Source organism: Mesocricetus auratus, unplaced genomic scaffold, assembly GCF_017639785.1.
Source record: "Mesocricetus auratus isolate SY011 unplaced genomic scaffold, BCM_Maur_2.0 Super-Scaffold_100046, whole genome shotgun sequence".
Taxonomy (NCBI): domain Eukaryota; kingdom Metazoa; phylum Chordata; class Mammalia; order Rodentia; family Cricetidae; genus Mesocricetus; species Mesocricetus auratus.
In genome coordinates, this window is record NW_024429223.1 from 1770426 (window position 1) to 1789912 (window position 19487).

Consider the following 19487-nt stretch of genomic DNA (forward strand, 5'->3'; position numbering starts at 1 on the left):
GAGGGAACCTGGAAGTCTGCGGAGGGCCTGCCAGGAGAGCGGTCCCCACGTGGGATCCAGGTGAGGAGACTAGCCCCGGGTGAAGGGTCAGCCATCCGGAACTACCTGAGCCCATGAAAGGCTAAGGGAAAGGGGGGAGGTGCCACAAGCCAAGGTGGGAAAAACTCCTCCAGTGGCCACTGAGTAAATTAAAAAGGAAATAGGAAGGAAGCGACATGACTGCTCCTAAGTATGGCGGAGGAGAAGGTTTATCACACACAAAAGGGAGAGCATAGCTTGAGACAGACACATCTGGAAGAGTCCAGAATAGACATGATCCTGACTGAGCTGGGTCACGTTGGGGAATCTTCCTTTACACCGTGTGAAGATGTGTCACTGTAATTGGTTTAATAAAAAAAAAAGCTAAACTACCAATAGCTAAGGCAGAAGGTATAGGCGGGATTTCTGGATCGGGAGAACCCCAAGAAGAAGAGTCAGAATCGCCAGACAGACAGACAGGAAGCAGGATGGACAGTAGTACAGTATGAGGGTAACCGAGCAACATAAAAGAATGTAGACGAAAAGAGATGGGTTAATTGAACTTATAAGAACCAGTCAGGCCGGGCGTTGGTGGCGGACGCCTTTAATCCCAGCACTCGGGAGGCAGAGGCAGAGGCAGGCGGATCTCTGTGAGTTCGAGGCGAGCCTGGTCTACAGAGCGAGTTCCAGGACAGCCAGGGCTACACAGAGAAACCCTGTCAAAAGTGACCCAGGGCTGGGTGTGACGGTGCATGCCTTTAATCCCAGCATCAGATGGATCTCTGGGAGTTCAAGGCCAGCCTAGTCTACAGAATTCTAGGATAGCCAGATCTGTTACACAGAGAAACTCTGTCTTGAGAAACAAAACAAAACAAAACAAAAAAAACAAAAAAAACAAACTGACCCAGGGCCCATGAGCTAGCTCAGGGGTAAAGGCCTTATTTTCCTGACAATTTAATTTGCAATCAAAGGAGGAAAAAGACAGATAAAAGAGCAGTACCTGCTGGTCACACCACCAAGTCCAGGACCAGAGCCCCACTTGGTGTCCTGATGCCCACCGCCCCACCCCCAACCCGGGCGTGGCTCATCCTTGCCTTCATCCTGGGTCTCCATCTAGAGCACGGCAGAGTGAATCCATAAAGACCCGAGTGTTGGCGTCAGCTGTGGAGTCTGCTGCCTGAAGTGTTGGGCAGCGTGGTGTATGAGCTGCAGGAACGGTACGATATCATTGCTGTTATCGTTTTTTTTTTATTTCTGATCTCGATAAGCGTGGCACGCCGGACATTAAAGAGCGGCTGGTCTGGCGAGTCTGAAGTTGCAGGCGGGGTTAGGTTGTGGTGTTGTATGTTTCCGATGGTTTGTTCCAGGACTGTGACAGACGATACAAGAGGAGGTAAAATAGGAAGAGAACAAAGAATCCTACAATGATGGAGGCCAAGGCAAAAAGGAAGGTGCGTTTGGAAGTGAGTAGTGCCTTCTCGTATTCATTCTGTTCCTTGTAGATTACTGTCTGAGTTTCAGGGAGATGGAAAAAAGGGGGAAAGATGATCTTTAAAGGGGTCTCGGGCAAGCTGGGCGTTGGTGGCGCACGCCTTTAATCCCAGCACTCGGGAGGCAGAGGCAGGCGGATCTCTGTGAGTTCGAGACCAGCCTGGACTACCAAGCGAGTTCCAGGACAGCCTCCAAAGCCACAGAGAAACTCTGTCTCGAAAACCCAAAAAAAAAAAAAATGGGTCTCGGGCAGTGGCTCGAGAGATGGCTTGGTGCTTAAGAGGCCCCCAGGGCTCTGCAAGAAGTCCGGGGTTCAGTTCCCAGTATCCATGTCAGGGGCTCACAGCTATCTGGATACCTCCAGCCCCAGGGGGATCTAACACCTTCTGGACTCCAGAGGTACTAAACACACACACACACACACACACAAACACACGATGCACGTAATAAAATAAATATTTCTAAAAGGGTTCTGAGACAGAGGATGAAGTAGGGAACCAAAAGGATCCAACATGGGGCGTGGGGTACGAATCTGCAGGAAGCAGGGGGTGTCTGGGAGGAGAGGGGTGAAGACAGGTGTAGTATGGGGTGCTACCTTGAAGTAGAAGAGAAAGGCTAAGGAACCCATTGGAAGGAAAAGACAGAGGGCCAGCATGGCTAGCAGGCGGTAGTCTGGGATGTCTCCGATGACTCGAGCTCCAGTTTCCTGGCCATCCTGTTTTTCCTCTTTGGCAGACATAAGTTCAAACACCTGGAATCAAGAGAGCGACTCAGGTCTGAACGTGGACTTGGGATTTGCTCTTCATTCATCCTTACCCATTTCTTTAAGAAAAGACTTGGGGTCTGGAGATTGTTAAACCTGGAAATCGCAAGGAGAAAGTCCAAATGATTATTATGCAGTTAAAGCAAGTTGTGTTAAGCACTGGCCAGGAAGACAGACTCTGGTTAATCCACACCTGGGATTCCCAGAGAATGGCACAGGATTAAGTAATTCATTTATCAGGTTCTCCCGAAGGGAAAACCCACAAGTATGCACTTCGCACCTTTGTCCAATTGTGGGCAAGCATGCACCTGGACGCACTTCCTGCCTACGCACCTCCCACCTAACGTCATCAAGCACGAACAGCAGCGCCCAGCATCCCAGGAAGTTATGTCCTTGGACAAGTGGGGTATACAGGTTAACTTTAGCCCTTATAGGGAGATGGCTCAATGATCGGGACCACTGGCTGCTTTCCCAGAGGGCCATGGTTTGGGAAAAATCGTAGAACCATCTCAGTCCAAGGGCATCTGACGCCCTCTTCTGGCCCCTTCAGGTACTGCAGGGCACGCAGACACACATCTAAAATAAAAATAAAGGGGTACATATTTATTTTTATTTGTGTATGTCTGTGTAGATAGGTGCCCAAGGAGGTCAGAAGGGGCCCGGGATGCTCTGAAGCTGATGGTGGTTGTTAATCCGACGCACCACCACAGTTTAAAGTCAAAATTGAAACGGGCTTTAATTAAATACTGGCCAGGTGGATGGACTCTGGCCAGATCCACACCGAGGTTCCTGGAAAATGGCCCAGAATCACAGTTTTCAGTGACTTAAGAAGGAAACCCCATAATTCATTGGCAATCAGGGGCAAGCATTCCTGCTGATGTAACTCCAGCCTGTGAATATTCTGCCCACATGGGGTCAAGCACATTTGGTGCAAACGGGCCAAACAAGCTTGTTTAGGGGAGTGAAATCATGTGCCTTGTTATCTCCCACAAAAAAACAGCCTCCAGCATTTCAAGAACTGCCGGTCCTTGGGCGAGAAGCTTGCAGATAAGAGGCATTTTTGTTTCATGGATCTCTTAGGCATAGTAATTAAAACTCAAAATGTAACTTTGGCTCTCAAAGTCGTGAGCTGCCTGACATTGGTACTGACTGACCTGTGGACCTCTGGAAGAGCAGCCGGTGCTCTTAATAGTGAGCCATCTCGCCGGGCGTTGGTGGCGCACGCCTTTAATCCCAGCACTCGGGAGGCAGAGGCAGGCGGATCTCTGTGAGTTCGAGGCCAGCCTGGTCTACAGAGCAAGTTCCAGGACAGCCTCCAAAGCCACAGAGAATCCCTGTCTCGAAAAACCAAAACCAAACCAAACCAAACCAAAACCAAAACAAAAACAAAAACAAAACAAGGTAAAGATGTGTTGCTTTTGTTACGCTGCATGCATTTGAACTCGGTGAAGCTGTGTTGCTGCGCCTGTCTAAATCACCTGATGGTCTAATAACGAGCTGCACGGCCAACAGAGAGGCGTGAGGAAGGACAGGCAGGGGCTGGCAGGCAGAGAGGATAAACAGGAGGAGGACTCTGGGAAAGAGGAAGGAGCAAGATAGAACAGGGAGAGGAGCCAGCCACCCAGCCACCCTGCCAGCCACAGCGTAAGCGCGAAAGTAAGATTACAGAAGTAGGAAAAGGAAAAAAAAACCCGGAGGAAAATGGTAGTCAGGATAATTTAAGAAAAGCTGGCTAAGGGCTGGAGAGGTGGCTCAGAGGTTAAGAGCACTGGCTACTCTTCCAGATGTCCTGAGTTCAATTCCCAGCAACCTGTAATGAGATCTGGTGCCCTCTTCTGGCCTGCAGGTGTACATGCAGACAGAACATTGTATACATAATAAATGAAAATAAGAACCTTAAAAAAGAAAAGAAAAGCTGGCTAGAAACAAGCCAAGTTAAGGCTGGGCACTTATAATTAAGAATAAGCCTCCCCTCGGAGTGTATATGATTTATTTATGAACTAGGTGGCGGGCCCCCCAAAAGAACCCAAAGAGCTTAATAGATTAAACACACACACACACACACACCAAAACAAAAAAACAACTGGTCTTTTATAACATTTTGTTCCCCAAACACTGTCAACGACTCCCCTCCCCCTGCCAAAGCTTCTAAAGCTTCTATTTTGCCCTTATAAAACAATCTAAAACAAATCTGTCTTTGGGCATGGTAACACTCAGCACTCAGGAGGCAGAAATATGTGGATCTCTTGGGATTTCAGCCCATTCTGGGGTACATGACACTTCCAGTCAGGAATATACAATAAGACTGTCTCAGAAAGGGAAGGAGGGAGGGAGAGAGAGACAGAGAGAGGGAGACGGAGAGAGAGACAGAGAGACAGAGACAGAGACAGAGAGAGACAGAGATAGAGGGAGAGAGACACAGAGAAATAGAGGGAGAGAGGAAGAGGGAGAGGGAGAGAGAGACAGAGAGAGACAGAGACAAAGAGAGGGAGAGAGACAGAGAGATAGAGGGAGAGAGAGAAAGAGAGGGAGAGAGAGACAGAGAGATAGAGGGAGAGAGGAAGAGGGAGGGAGGGAGAGAGAGGGAGAGGGAGAGAGAAAGGAGAGGGAGAGACATTTACTGGCATGATGGTCCATCTATAATCCCAGCGCTCTGAAGGCAGAGGCAGGAGGACTGTGAGTTCCAGTAATCCTGAGAAACATAATGAGACCATGTCTCACAAAACCAGAGATGAACAGGCTAAATAAAGCTGGCCATGGTGCTGAAATCCAGACAAGAGGAGTCAAGCCAGTCTCAGCTGCATGGTGAAGAGGAGGCCAGCTTGAGCTACCCGAAACTTCCTTAAAAACAAGAAACCAACCAAAGCCCAAACCAAAACGGTGAGGGCTGAGAAGATGACTCAGGGACACGTGTTTACAGGAAAGAGCAAGGCGTTGAGTTCAGACACCCAGAACCCGCTAAAGCGCTGGGCATGGCGGCACATGCCTGTAACCTCGGCACCGTAGGGCTTGAGATAGGCAGGTTCCCAGGGACTTGATGCACAGCCAGCCTAGAAACCACAAGCTCTAGGTGCAGGGAGAGACTCACACAGGAAGACACTTGATGTCAACCCCTGACCTTCACAGGAACATGAACAGATTAAGCATGAGTGCTTGAGGAACACACACACACACACACACACACACACACAGCTGGGGAGATGGTTCAGTGTGTAAGGGCATTGCTGTGTCAGTGTGAAAAACTGAGTTCAAATCCTGCAGGTGCTTGTAACCCAGCATGGGCAGGGGAGGGAGGTAAAGGCAAGCAGATCTCGGTGGGTCACTGGCTGGCCAGCCTGGCCAAAATGGCAAGTTTCTGGTCTAGTGAGAGCCCCTGAAGTCGAGATGGAGAGCCACCCAGGAATGCCTTCCTCTGGTTTCCATGTGAGTACACACACCTGTGTGCATGAACCACTTTCCCTTCACACACATGCATGAAACCAAACAAAACCAGATTAAGACTCATAATCACTTCTACAAAACCTTCACTAGAAGCCGGGCGTTGGTGGCACACGCCTTTAATCCCAGCACTCGGGAGGCAGAGGCAGGCGGATCTCTGTGAGTTCGAGGCCAGCCTGGTCTACAGAGTGAGTTCCAGGACAGCCTCCAAAACAATACAGAGAAACCCTGTCTTGAAAAACCAAAAAAATAAAATAAAATAAAAATAACTTCACTAGAAATTCCATATTCCCTTCTAAAACTCAGCCACAAGGCTTCCAATGTCTGCTCTGGTGATACTTTATAATCTAGCAAGAAAAACTTGTCTGAAGATCAGAGTGCAAATCTAGCCATACAGGTCAGGCAGTGGTGGCTTACACCTTTAATCCCAGCACTTGGGAGGCAGAGGCAGGTAGATCTCAGTGTGTTCAAGGCCAGCCTGGTCTGAAAAATGAGTTCCAGGATAGCCAGGACTGTTACACAGAGAAACCGTGTCTGGAAAAACTAAAGCCAAACAAACAAGTAGTAAAAGAGAAACAGAGCTCACACAAAGGTGGTCCCAGCTCTTGGGACCCCACACCTTTAATCTCAGCACTAAGGGGGTGGAGACAGCAGTGATATGGATGGGTGGAGAGAGGAATACAAGGCAGGAGGAGACAGGAACAGTCTGAGGTCTGGTGGGGACAGATGCAGTCTGGAGATGCAGTCTGAGGACAGGATCACCCCTTTGGTCTGAGCATTGGTAGAGGTGAGAACTCTCTAGCGGCCGGCTGCTTTGCTTCTCTGACCTTCAGCTTTAACCCCAATATCTGTCTCTGGGTTTCTGTTACTAATGCCAAATAGAATTCGTGCTACCTCTTCCTGTGAACCCTCCATGTTCCTCTCCAATCCTTAGCTGTTCACCCATAACCCTCCCCAGCTCATCACATGACTCCTTTGATTCTTTCTTTGACCCCCTATAAACTCCAACCCCTCCCCATGTCTGCCTATGTACCGTGCACTCTCCCGGCCAGCTGGTCCCAGAGCCGTGTCCGCCCCAAATGAACACTCAGGACCCTGTATCAATTAATGAAGCTGTGGGTCGTTTGCTACAGTTTCTTAATGGCTAGCTCTGACTTAAGTATTAACCCATAATTACTAATGTATATATATATATATTTTTTAAAGATTTATTTATTACATAGGCAGTGTTCTGACTACATGCCAGAAGAGGGCACCAGATAGAATTGTAGATGGTTGTGAGACACCAGGTGGTTGCTGGGAATTGAACTCAGGACCTTTGGAAGAGCAGTCAGTGCTCTTATCCTCTGAGCCATCTCTCCAACCCATTTTTTTTATAAGGTCTTATCTTAGCGAGGACGCAGCCTCATGCGCCCTCTCTTCCCAGGATCACATTGTGACTCCTCACTCTTGACTACATTTCCCAGAATCCTCCTCGACTCCTCGTCCCACCTATCTTGCTTCCCTATTGGCCAACAGTGCTTTATTTACAACCAATAGGACAACATATACACAGAAGGACTTCCCCCGTTATGCCTATACCCTCTTTTAAGTCTCCTGATAAAGACTTCTAACACATTTCCCCTGACCTTTAAAAAATTTGAACTCTGATGTGATGGATGTTTTGTCTGCATGTACAATCTGTGCACCAGACTGGAGTGACTGATGGTTGTGGTCTGCTGTGGGGTTGTTGGGAGTAGAACCCTGGTCCTCTGGAAAAGCAGCCGGTGATCTTAACCTCTGCCTTTTTGAACTCTGTCCTGGTCCTTTTAGAATTGCTTCCCTGCAGTGACCCTTTCCTCCCTGTGAACACCACTCTACCTTATTGCCACCCTCAAAAATTCCCAGTAGGTACCTGGAGCTGACATCCCTGGGCCAGGAAAGCTCTCAGCTACAGGCAACTCACTAGAGATTACTATGGCAACCAGGCAGGACCTGCCCTCCAGTCCCAGATTTCTACTTCTATTGGATGCTGGCTATAATGGAAGTTTAGTCCTGGCTACTTATTGGTCAGCCTGAGAATTCTGAGTTCCACCTTGAAAATGGGTCTGTAAAATAGACTTTTCTCTTCAACTTCCTTGCTTATTTATAGGTGCTTTCCGGACACCATGAAGCTTGGAAAATGACATTTGAGGCAAGAGTGATGTGGGCCTGGGGGCCTCAGGCTGCATTTGAGTGCCCTTGAGTGTGTGTGTGTGTGTGTGTGAGTGTGTGTGTTTGTGTGTGAGTGTGTGTGTGGGTGTTTGTGTGTGAGTGTGTGTGTGTGAGTGTGTGTGTGTTTGTGTTTGAGTATGTGTTTGTGAGAGTGAGTGTGTGACTGTGTGTGTGTGAGTGTGTGTTTGTGTGTGAGTGTGTATATGAGTGTGTGTTTGAGTGTGTGTTACGAGAAGTTTTATCTTGCTAGCCGCTTTGGTGTATCACCCGCCAGTCGCCTGGGCTCTGCCACATTGTAGTCCCCAAATAAACACACAAGACGCTGTATTAATTATGAAGCTGTTGGCCTTGCTTGTTTCTTACTGGCTAGCTCTGACTTAAGTAATTACCCCAAATTGTTAATCTAAGTATTTCTCTTACCGGAGAATAGTTCCGGGCTTCCTACCCCATGGCGGTTACATCTCAAACTCTCCTGTGTTTCTCCTTCCCAGAATCCTCCTGGATTCCTAGCCCCACCTATCTAGATTCCTATTGGCCAGACAGTGCTTTATTGACATATACACAGGACTTCCCCAACAAGTGTGTGTGTGTGTGTGTGTGAATGTGTGTATTCCTGTGCGGGTATGTATGTGCACACACACAGTCAGGACATTTGCCCCTCCCACACCCAGTCCCACACCCAGTGACCTCAGGGAGCTCAGCCTTGCCTTTAATTTGGTACACAGCTGAAGGTGGGTTTGAATGTCCGATCCTCCTGCCACCACCCCGTGATGCTGGCTGGTGATGATACCCAGGGCTTTGTGCAGGACAGGCAAGCACTCTACCCACAGAGCCGCATCCCCAGCTCAAGTCTTTGTTTTTACCAGGCAGGATATCTCAGAAAAGTCCAGGATGGCTTCAAACTCACCTGAAATCCTAGCCCTTGGGAGGCGGGGTCAGGTGGATATCAGGAGTTCGAGGTCAGTGTTGGTCGGCTACTTAACAAGTCAACTAGATTCCAGGAGATAGTCACAGAAAAACAAACACAGCGGGGTCTGGGAGACAGATGGCTTAGTTGCTAAAGAGGTCCCGCTTCTTACCATGCTTTGGAAAAGACTCAGAATCCACTGTCTTTTTAAAGGATTTTTTTTTAATACTTGTGTATGGACGTGCGTCTGTGTGTGTCTGTCTCTGACCCACAGTGTAAACCGCAGGCATGCACCCCAGTGTTCAGCTTTCTTGTGGGTGCTGGGACTTGAACTCGGGTCTTCGCACATTGACCTCCAAACGGCCCACCCACTGAGCCATCCCCCTATGCGCCACTCCCCGCTTTGGCTTGTTGGCAGGCTATGCTCCCACTTACTTTGTAGCTAGCCTTGAGTCCTCTGGCTGCACAAGTGTAAGCTCAGGTCCCCAAAGCCATGTGGAAAGCCCAGTGTTGTGGTCTGTCTGTAACCTCAGCACCAGGGGACAGGGTATAAGTGGATCCTGGGAGCTCACTGCGCCAGTTGCAAGTTCCAGATTCAGTGAGAATCTTCGTCTCAAAAAGCGAAGGTGGGGCCGGGCGTTGGTGGCGCACGCCTTTAATCCCAGCACTCGGGAGGCAGAGGCAGGCGGATCTCTGTGAGTTCGAGGCCAGCCTGGTCTACAGAGCGAGTTCCAGGACAGCCTCCAAAGTCACAGAGAAACCCTGTCTTGAAAAACCAAAAAAAAAAAAAAGCGAAGGTGGGGAACGATAGAGGTAGATGTTGACCTCTATTGACCCCTTACCTCCAAATGCTCATAGGCAGGCATACACATGTATTAGGCACAAAGACACCCCCCACCAAAAAAAAAAAAAAAAAAAAAACACAAGAGGTAGAAAAAGTGAAATTGCTGCTAACTACCAACAGGTGGCACTGTTGCTCACCTACAAGTCATATCACAGCCCACCTGTTTTCTTGTTTGGCTGACTCAAGTTGTATGATCTGCAATTCTTCATAGTGCAAAAGTGGGTAGAGTCTGAAAAATTAATATTCAGAGTTTGCCTCCTTCTCCTCTTCTTCTTGCCTCTTCTACACCCCCCAGACAGGGTTTCTCTGTGTAGCCCTGGCTGTACTGGAACTAATTCTGTAGACCAGGCCGGTGCCTTGAACTCAGAGATCCACATGCCTCTGCCTACCAGTACTGGGATTAAAAGCTTTTCCCCAGTGTGTCCAGTCCAAGGGTTTTTTTTTGTTTTGTTTTGTTTTGTTTTGTTTTTTTCGAGACAGGGTTTCTCTGTACTGTTTTGGAGGCTGTCCGGGAACTTGCTCTGTAGATCAGGCTGGCCTCGAACTCACAGAGATCCTCTTGCCTCTGCCTCCCGAGTGCTGGGATTAAAGGCGTGTGCCACCAACATCCGGCCCAGTCCAAGATTTCACTTATTTTATTTTTTTAAATTTATGTGTATGAATGTGTCTGTATTTATGCCAGTTGTGTGTGGTGTCAGTGGGGGTCAGAAGAGGCCGTTTGGTTTCCTGAAGTTGGAGTTATAGGCAGTTATGAGCCACCTGACGTGACTGCTGGGAACTAAACCCTGGTCCTCTGCAAAAGCAGGAAATTCTCATAAACATTATCTATCTACCTATCTACCTATCTATTTATCTGATAGGGAATGGGGAAATCCTTCTGTATATATGTTTCTCTCTCTTTTTTTTTTTTTTGGTTTTTCGAGACAGGGTTTCTCTGTGGCTTTGAAATCCATCCTGAAACTTGCTCTTGTAGACCAGGTTGGTCTCAAACTCACAGAGATCCACCTGCCTCTGCCTCCCGAGTGCTGGGATTAAAGGTGTGCGCCACCACTGCCCAGCTTATTAGCCAGTCTACAAGAGCTAGCTCCTGGACAGCTTCTAAAGCCACAGAGAAACCCTGTCCCCAACCCCCCACCCCCCCAAAAAAAAAGAAAGAAAGAAAAATGTTGCCTCAGCAGGGTGAAAGGTGAGGGCCAGATCTCAAAAGTTGTCTTCTGAGCTGCAGACACACACACACACACACACACACACACACACACACACACACACACATACACATACACACACACTCACACACGCATATACACACACACTCACACACATACACACTCACACACACATTTTTAAAAAATGAAGAATTTGCTTATTTTTGATTTCCATACACACACATTTTTAAGAAATGAAGAATTTGCTTATCTTTGATTTCCCAGACCACCTGTTTTCTTTGTAAAGCATACATACTGATTACTAAGGTGGGAATATATTTAGAAATCTGGATGAATGTTTACTTTCTACATGACTTACCTTTCAAGCTGAGGTGCTAGGCTTCTGGTGTCTCAGAGCAGGAAAAGAAAACAGAAACCTTGGCCAGGCATAGTGTCACACATTTTTATTTTTTATTTTATTTATTTATTTATTTATTTATTTATTTATTTTGGTTTTTCGAGACAGGGTTTCTCTGTATTGTTTTGGAGGCCATCGGTCCAGCCCAGCCTCGAACTCACAGAGATCCGCCTGCCTCTGCCTCCCGAGTGCTGGGATTAAAGGCGTGCGCCACCACCGCCCGGCTTGTCACACATTTTTAATCCCAGCCATCAGGAGGCAGATGCAGGCAGATCTCTGTGAGTTGGAGGCCAGCCAGGACTACATAGTGAGTTCCAGGACATCTAAAACTGCGTAGTGAGACCCTGTCTCAAAAACAAGAACAACAAGAATTTTGTAGTCCCAAAATTCAGAAGGCAGAAGCAGAAGAACAGAGATTTCAAGGCCAGCCCCGGGCCACATAAGTGAGACCTTGTCTCAAACAGAAGACACAAAAAACATGAAGAAAACAGGAAGCTTTCTCACATTTTGAGACTCCAACATCAAGCTTGTAAGAGACAAAGGGGAATATGTCAAAGAATAATAACGGATTTCATGGGACTGGAGAATGTAGCTGGCCTAGCATGCATGAAGTCCTGGGTTCGAACCCCAGCACTGTATAAACAGAGTGTGATTGTGCATGCTTGTAATCCTTTACTCGGCAAATCAGTTCAAGGTCATTCCTAACTGCAAGTCGAGTTTGAAGCCATCCTGGGCTGTCTAGGTCTAAGAGCCTATCTCAAAACACACACACACACACACACACACACACACACACACACACACACACGATAGGTAAGTAGATGATAGATAGGTAGATGTTACTGAAAGTTTTCTGTCCCAACCTGGTCCCGCAGTCGTTAGCTCCAAATAAACACATGGATGCTATATTAGTTATTAAACTGTTGGCCAATGACTAGAGTTTCTTATTGGTTAGCTCTGTCTTAATTATTAACCCATTTCTATTAATCTAAGTATTTCCATGTGATTTATCTTACCAGAGAAGGGTCTGGACCTGTTACTCCTTTGGTGGCCTACATGGCAACTGTTCTGATGGGCTCCCTGTGCCTACCTTTCCCAGGATTCTCCTCATCTCCTAGTTCCCCCGTCTTCCTGCTTTATTGGCCAACAGTGATTTATTCATCAACCAATAAAAGAAACATATGCACCAGGTGTGGTGGCACATGCCTTTAATCCTAGCACTCGGGAGGCAGAATTGTACAGCAAGTGCTTTTAAACACTCCCGCCAAGGCATGCAGGTTTATCAGTATCTCGGTGATCAGATGATGAAAATCCATACATGCCCCATTTCATGGCTCTGGGCTTCACCGTTATGACATTGTTTATGGTTTTGTTTTTTGTTAGTCTGAGTCAGGGTCTCATGTGTGTTAGGGCTTTAACTCACTGTGTAGCTCAGGTTGGCCTTGAACTTCTAGTCCTCCTGCTGATACTTTCCAAATTCTGGGATTATAGAGGTGTGCCACAGTGTCTGACGGCATTATCGCAGTCTGATTTTTCCCAGGATCTAAGTAAACACAGCCCCAGTGAAACCATCATTGACCAGAAAAGCATCTACAGACACAGGTGAAGCCAGAATATTCCCTCCAATTTTATTGGGCTAAGAAATATGATTTTTCTTTTCAGGAAAGAGCCGCTCAGTGGCTTACGCAGGTTTAGGACTTGAGTGTGGGCCTCCAAGGTAGACGGAGAAACAGCTGGTCAAATGACAGTGAGCTGGTGTCGCGTGGGCAGGCGGCCTCGGGGCTTCTGGAGCTGGTGTGTTGCTTGGGTGTTCAGCTTTTTGGTTGGTGGGCTTCTTGGCTAAGGGATGTCAGAAGCTCTGAGTTTCTTCTTGGTGGCTGGTCAATGTCTAAGCGGGCGTGTCTGCTGGGGAGCGGGGCCGGTGGATGCTGAGGCTAGCAGTCATACAAACAGGACATATGCGTAAATGATGCCTAAACCCGCCAAAATGGCGAGCACGTCCATCCAAATAGTTCGAGATGAGTTCAAATAAGCGTCTTCCCAGTCGCTGCATTTATTGGCCTCTCTGGTCTGTAAGAGTGGGAGCATGGGTGTGGGTTTCTGAGGCTGGAAGCTCTTGGATGAAGGGTGGGAGCCCTCTAGGCACTGCGGGGAGAGCCCAACCCGAGAGCACGTGAGCAGTTACTGGTGGCTAGCAGAGGACAGGATGGGCAGTGTCTTGGGGGATAGTTTTACCTGGCGGCTGAAGTAGACGGCTATCAATCCGAAGGGTGGGAAAAAAATCAGTGCAATGAGTGTCAAGAAGAAGTAACTCCGAGCATAAAACGCTCGCTCTTCTTTAGTCTGTGGGCGGTCTAGCCGCTTCCTAGCCATGGTCTTTCCATGCAAAGGGAGATCCTGGTGTCTTGAAAACAGAGACTCAGACCCACCTCCCTTCCCGGGGCTCTACCCAGAATCTTAAGAACTGGAAGATCGAAGGCCATTCTTCACAATGGAGCGAAGAGCATCCCCAGTTCTGATTGGCTGCCCTCAAGAGGTAGGCGTGGCCCCGCCGCTTTTAGGCACCTCAGGCCTTCGAGGGTGGGGCTAGGTCCTGTGATGCTCGTTCTCACCACCCTCCGGGATTTTGGGCTCTTTCTTCTGCAGTGCCGAGGATAGAGCAAGGGAGGCTCTGAAGAGCAGCTAGATAAATCTGAAAGAAAACTAGATTTAGCTGGGCGGTGTAGTGCACATCTTTTTTTTTTTTTTTTTTTGGTTTTTCGAGACAGGGTTTCTCTGTGACTTTGGAGACTGTCCTGGAACTAGCTCTTGTAGACCAGGCTGGCCTCGAACTCACAGAGATCCGCCTGCCTCTGCCTCCAGAGTGCTGGGATTAAAGGCGTTGCGCCACCAACGCCCGGCGTAGTGCACATCTTTAATCACAGCACTTGGGAGACTGAGGCAGGTGAATCGCTGTAAGTTCAAGACCAGCCTACTCTACACAGCAAGCTCCAGGACTACATAGTGAGATCCTATCTCAAAATAAACAAGAAGAGGGTCAGTTTGAGGCCCTCTACACAGTGAGCTCCAGGACAGCCAGGGCTACAACAGAAACCCTGTCTCGATACCCTCCTCCCCCCCAAAAAAGTATTAAAGGTATGTGGGTTGCCTCAAAGAGTCGGATTAGAAATAGATCTTTCCACTTCAAATTAAGAAAAAAAAAAGAGAATTAAAAAAAATCCCTCGAAGGCGTGTTCCTCCTTTTTTGGGTTTTAGTTAATTCAAGATGTAGTTAAGGCGACAACCCAGACTAGCCATCCCGCTAGGTGTCAGTTTTCAGACAGTAAAGACCACAGGGAGAACTGAACAAGGCTGCCTTTCCAATTCTTCAGCATCTCCAGTTTTCCCATCACAGGTAAAACCAAGCCGTTCCCTTCCCCTTACTCCTGATTGGCTCATCAGGAAGCCCAACCCTGGTCAGAAGACCTTCCTTCCAGCTTTCTCTCTAGGGGAAGGTTGTTGGCCCCTTCCTGGCCCGCCCGCCCGGCAGCTCTTCACCCACAGTGGGACGGGGCTGGGAAATGGAGCGGGGAGGGAGATGCTGAGAAACCAGAGTTGGAAAGAGAGACAGTAGTCTAAGTGCGGTGCTGCATGCTGGTAAAACCCCACTCTCGGCTGGAGGCAGGAGGATCTGCCGCTCAAGATCTCCAGTATTTCTTCTTGCTGCTGTTTTGTTTTGGCGCTCTGGTGATGCTGGCTTCATGTTCTGTGTTGGAAGCATTCTCTTCGCTCTCTGCATTTGGGAGGGTGTGTGAGGACTGGTGTGTGTGTGTGTGTGTGTGTGTGTGTGTGTGTGTGTGTCCAGGTTTGCATGAACAAATGACACAGAAGGCACATGGAAAGCATGTCTTTCTCAATCACCTGCCATCTTATTTTGTTTTTTGGAGATAGGGTCTCACTGTGTAGCCCTGGCTGTCCTGGAACTTGCTGTACAGACCAGGTTGGTCTCAGATTTAGAGATCTGCCTGTCTCAAATCCTCCCTCGAAATATTAATAATCTTATCATTTCCACTGATCCTACCTTTTTTCCCCTCAGAGACAGTATTTTTCTGTGCAGCTCTGGCTGTCCTGTAACTCACTCTGTAGACCAAGCTGGCCTTGAACTCACTGAGATCCCCCTGCCTCCGCACCCCACCACCACCCAGTTCCCGTTCCCCTTTTCAAAAAAGATTTACTTACTCATGTGCATGGATTCTTACATGTATGCCTATGTACCACATGCATACCCTCGGGCAGAAGAGAGCATAAGATCCTCCTGAATCTAGAGTTACAGATGGTTGTTAGCCCTCTGCAGAAACAAGAAGTGCTCTTAACCACTGCGCTATCCCTTTGTTGGGTTCCAGGAACGCGCAGATAGTTGATAGACCACTGAAGTCTATCAACCAGAAGCAGACTTTATTCTAGACACCACGGAGCAAAAAGAGACTTCCAGCTCCCTGGGGCCATAGTCAGAGTTGTGAGCCTCTTTTTTTGCTTGTTTGTTTTTCGAGACAGGGTTTCTCTGTAGTGCTTTGGAGCCTGTCTTGGAACTCTCTTTGAAGACCAGGCTGGTCTCAAACTCACAGTGCTGGGATTAAAGGCGTGCGCCACCAATGCCTGCCTCTTGAGCCTCTTCTTGTAGTGAGAGCCAAGCGCCAGGTGTGGGCCAAAGAGATGTTACAATTTTGAGGTTAGGCTTTGGGGAAGAATTAAAGGAACTGTTACAATCTTGAGTTTAGGCCTTTGAGTCATGTTACATTTTAAGATTTACAGTTTTTTTGATTGCAGGGTTAGTTTAAGATATTTGCAATTGATACAGCTGCTTTCCCTGAAGCTGGAGAGAACACATAGAGGCAACGGTTAAAGGTTAAAGGAATAGGGGCTGGAGAGATGGCCCGGTGGTTAAGAGCACTGACTGTTCGTCCCAAGGACCAGGGTTCAATTCCCAGCACACGGTAGCTCACAACTCTCAGTAGCTCCAGTTCTAGGGGACCTGACACTGTCACACAGACATACATGCGGGCAAGACGCCAACGCACATCAAATAAAAACAAATACATTGAAAGCACTGAATGAAATAAAAAAGGTAAAGGAATATAAAGCAGAGGGTCACATAGAGGCAACGGTTAAAGGTCAAAGGTTAAAGGAACGTGGCACAGGGGGTCACTTAGAAGCAACGGTTAACCTTTGCCCTCAGTAGCTGTTGGCTGTAAGGCAGGGAGCAACTGTTAAAAGTCAACCTTTGTTTACAGTGGCTGTCAGCTCCAGTTTCCCAAGAACATGTGTAGGCTTACGATTTTTTTTTGTATTTCCAGGCTCTTCAAGACCTTCAGCCCCTCTTAATTAATTTTTATTTTATTTTATTTTATTTTTTTACGAGACAGGGTTCCTCTGTATTATTTTGGAGGCTGTCGGACCAGCCTGGCCTCAAACTCACAGAGATCCGCCTGCCTCTGCCTCCCGAGTGCTGGGATTAAAGGCATGCGCCACCACTGCCAGGCTCTTAATTAATTTTTTTGATGAGAAATACTGTTTTACGTGCACGGGTGTTTTGCCTATATGTATGCCTGTGCGTCACCTCTGTGCTTGGTGCCTGAGGAGGCCGGAAGAAGGCATCAGATTCCTGGAACTGGAGTTACAGAGGGTGTGAGTCACCGTGTGGGTGCTGGGAATCGAACCCCGGGTTCACTGGAGAGCAGCCAGTACTCTTCGCTGCTGAGCTGTCTCTCTGCCCTTGATCCTCTTCTTTTTATAGAGCAATTGCTCTGTCTTTCCCACACACTCATCCCTCCGTTTGTCCACTAGTTCCGTCCTTCTTTCCACATCTCTTTTCCAGAGACACTGACTGGCTGGATAGCCTGGTTGGCCTTAAACTCACCATCCCCCTGCCTCAGTCTCCTAGTGCTAAGATTATCAGCCAATATCCCTACTCCTTCTTACTCCTCAAACTGTTTATGTGTTTGTTTATTTGTTTATTAATTCATTAATATTGTTATTATAATTATCTTGGTTTTTTGGAGACAGGGTTTCTCTGTGTCTTTGGAGGCTGTCCTGGAACTAGCTCTTGTAGACCAGGCTGGCCTCCAACTCACAGAGATCCATCTGTCTCTGTCTCCCGAGTGCTGCTGGGATTAAAATAGGCCTGTGCCGCTACCACCTGGCTCATGCTCTAGGATTAATTTACGCCATGGATAGTAGTCTCTCCATGTAAATAACCTCATTTACTCAGCCACAGGCTTATATATCATGTCCTTGATACCCTCGCCAAGTCCTTTTCTTGGATTTACGAGTGAATCCTTCCCACAATCCTAGTGGCTACTTTGGGTTCACTGCTTGAGTTAGATGGAAATAGTCTGTCCTTCCAATACATCCTTCCTCTCCTGGAGAAGGTTTTGTTTTCCTTGCTTTCTCTTGGTCAACGCGGTTGGTTTCTCATAACTGACAGTTTCTTCTCTGCGTGTGTCCTGGTAGGGTCTGGACAGCAACAGTCAAGGATACTAGCAGCCACTGGTACCCAGGAATGCATGAGCATCCTACACGAATCCTCCCAAATAACGAACCAATCCAGAGTTGATCAAAGGAAGTGGGTGGGGAGATTGGTGGGGTGGAGGAGTCTAGGGGCTTTGAGTCTTAGAACTTGGGGCCGATTAGAACAAGAGTGGGAGCTGGGCAGTGGTGGCGCACGCCTTTAATCCCAGCACTCAGGAGGCAGAGGCAGGCGGATCTCTGTGAGTTTGAGGCCAGCCTGGTCTACAGAGTGAGTTCTAGGATGGCCAGGGATACACAGAGAAACCCTGTTTTGAAAAACCAAACCAGCCAGCCAACCAACCAAACAAACAAAACCCTGAGCAATTGAAGACAAATTTTAAAAGATTTATTTTTATGTATATGTAGGAATGTTTTGCTTGAATGTCTATATGTGAACTCTATGTACATGCATGGAGCCTAAGAAGTCTAGAAGAGGGAGTCGGATCATCTGGACCTGGAGTAACAGATGGTTGTGAGCTACCATGTGGGTGCTGGGAATCAAACTCAGGTTCTCTGGGAAAACAGTCATTGCTCTTAACCACTGAGTCATCTCTCCAGCCCTGCCTGAGGAATTTGTATGTGTCCCTGGGTACACAGGTGTATAAAAAATAGGTATTTAAATCAAACATGAACTAATAAAAATAATAAAGTAGGGTGGTGGTGGTGGCGCACGCCTTTAATCCCAGCACTCGGGAGGCAGAGGCAGGCGGATCTCTGTGAGTTCGAGGCTGGGCTGGACCGACAGCCTCCAGAACAATGCAGAGAAACCCTGTCTTGTAAAAACCAAAAATAAATAACTAAATAAAGTTATTTTAAAATGATTATTGGGTATATGTCTACCCTGTTTTGTTTCTATGTCACTGTAATAAAACACTGAGCCAAACAATCTTGGGTAAAAAGGAAAGAATTATTTGGCTTACACATGAACATCAAAGTCTGCCGTGAAGGGAAGTCAGGGTGGGAACTCAAGCAGGAACCTTTAGACAGGAACCAAAGCAGAGACCATGGGAGAATGCTGCTTAGTGGCTTGCTTCCTATGTACGTAGGTTTTTTATAGCCCAGGACCACCTGTCTAGGAGTGGCCTTGCCACGGTAGACTGGACTCACCCAATTCAACCATTAACTAAGAAAATGTGCCACAGCCACACCCGCAAGGCCAGTCTGATGGTGGCAATTCCTCACCTGAGGTCTCCTCTTCCAAGAGATGTCTGGGATTGTGTCAAGTTGACAAAAAAACCACGACAACATATAATCTTGTTGTTTATTAAAGACAAAAGCAAATTAGCACATTAATAAGATGGGCATGCTTATTTTTAAATAAAGGTTCTTATGAGTATTTTGTATCATGGGACATATCCTGGAACTTGCTCTGTAGACCGGGCTGGCCTCAGACTCACAGAGATCCACCTGCCTCTGCCTCCCGAGTGCCGGGATTAAAGGCGTGAGCCACCAACGCCCAACCATTTTCAGCATTTCTGAGTCAGTATCTTGATTTTACTCCATCAGCGGTTGAGATTGCCACTAAACAGGAAGTAGCAGAAGTTTGTTTAGAATCACTTAAGAAATTTTTATAGATTTTGTCCTACTCCCAAGATAAAATTCATTTAATGATTTTTAAAATCACGTTTCATTTGTGTATTTGTGGGTGAGACATGAGGGTGCGTGCGTGTGTGTGTGTGTGTGTGTGTGTGTGTGTGTGTGTGTGTGTGTGTGTGTGTAGTCAG

The 19487-nt window shown here is 47.5% G+C and overlaps 2 long non-coding RNA genes across 3 annotated transcripts; both read right to left on the reverse strand.

Annotated features, from left to right (window-relative positions):
- Positions 1-1246: 1246 nt before the first annotated feature.
- Positions 1247-7697, reverse strand: LOC121136011. 2 transcript variants are annotated; one of them, XR_005873135.1, is made up of 4 exons: positions 7605-7668; positions 2326-2368; positions 2105-2260; positions 1247-1528 (listed from the first exon to the last, which is right to left on the reverse strand). It is a non-coding gene; the product is annotated as an uncharacterized LOC121136011 (long non-coding RNA). The 2 variants fall into 2 exon arrangements; XR_005873136.1 differs by lacking the exon at positions 2326-2368 and having other exon boundaries at positions 7605-7697.
- Positions 7698-12820: 5123 nt separating this feature from the next.
- LOC121136012 lies at positions 12821-13745 on the reverse strand. Its single transcript, XR_005873138.1, has 2 exons — positions 13453-13745; positions 12821-13287 (listed from the first exon to the last, which is right to left on the reverse strand). It is a non-coding gene; the product is annotated as an uncharacterized LOC121136012 (long non-coding RNA).
- Between the last annotated feature and the right edge of the window lie 5742 nt (positions 13746-19487).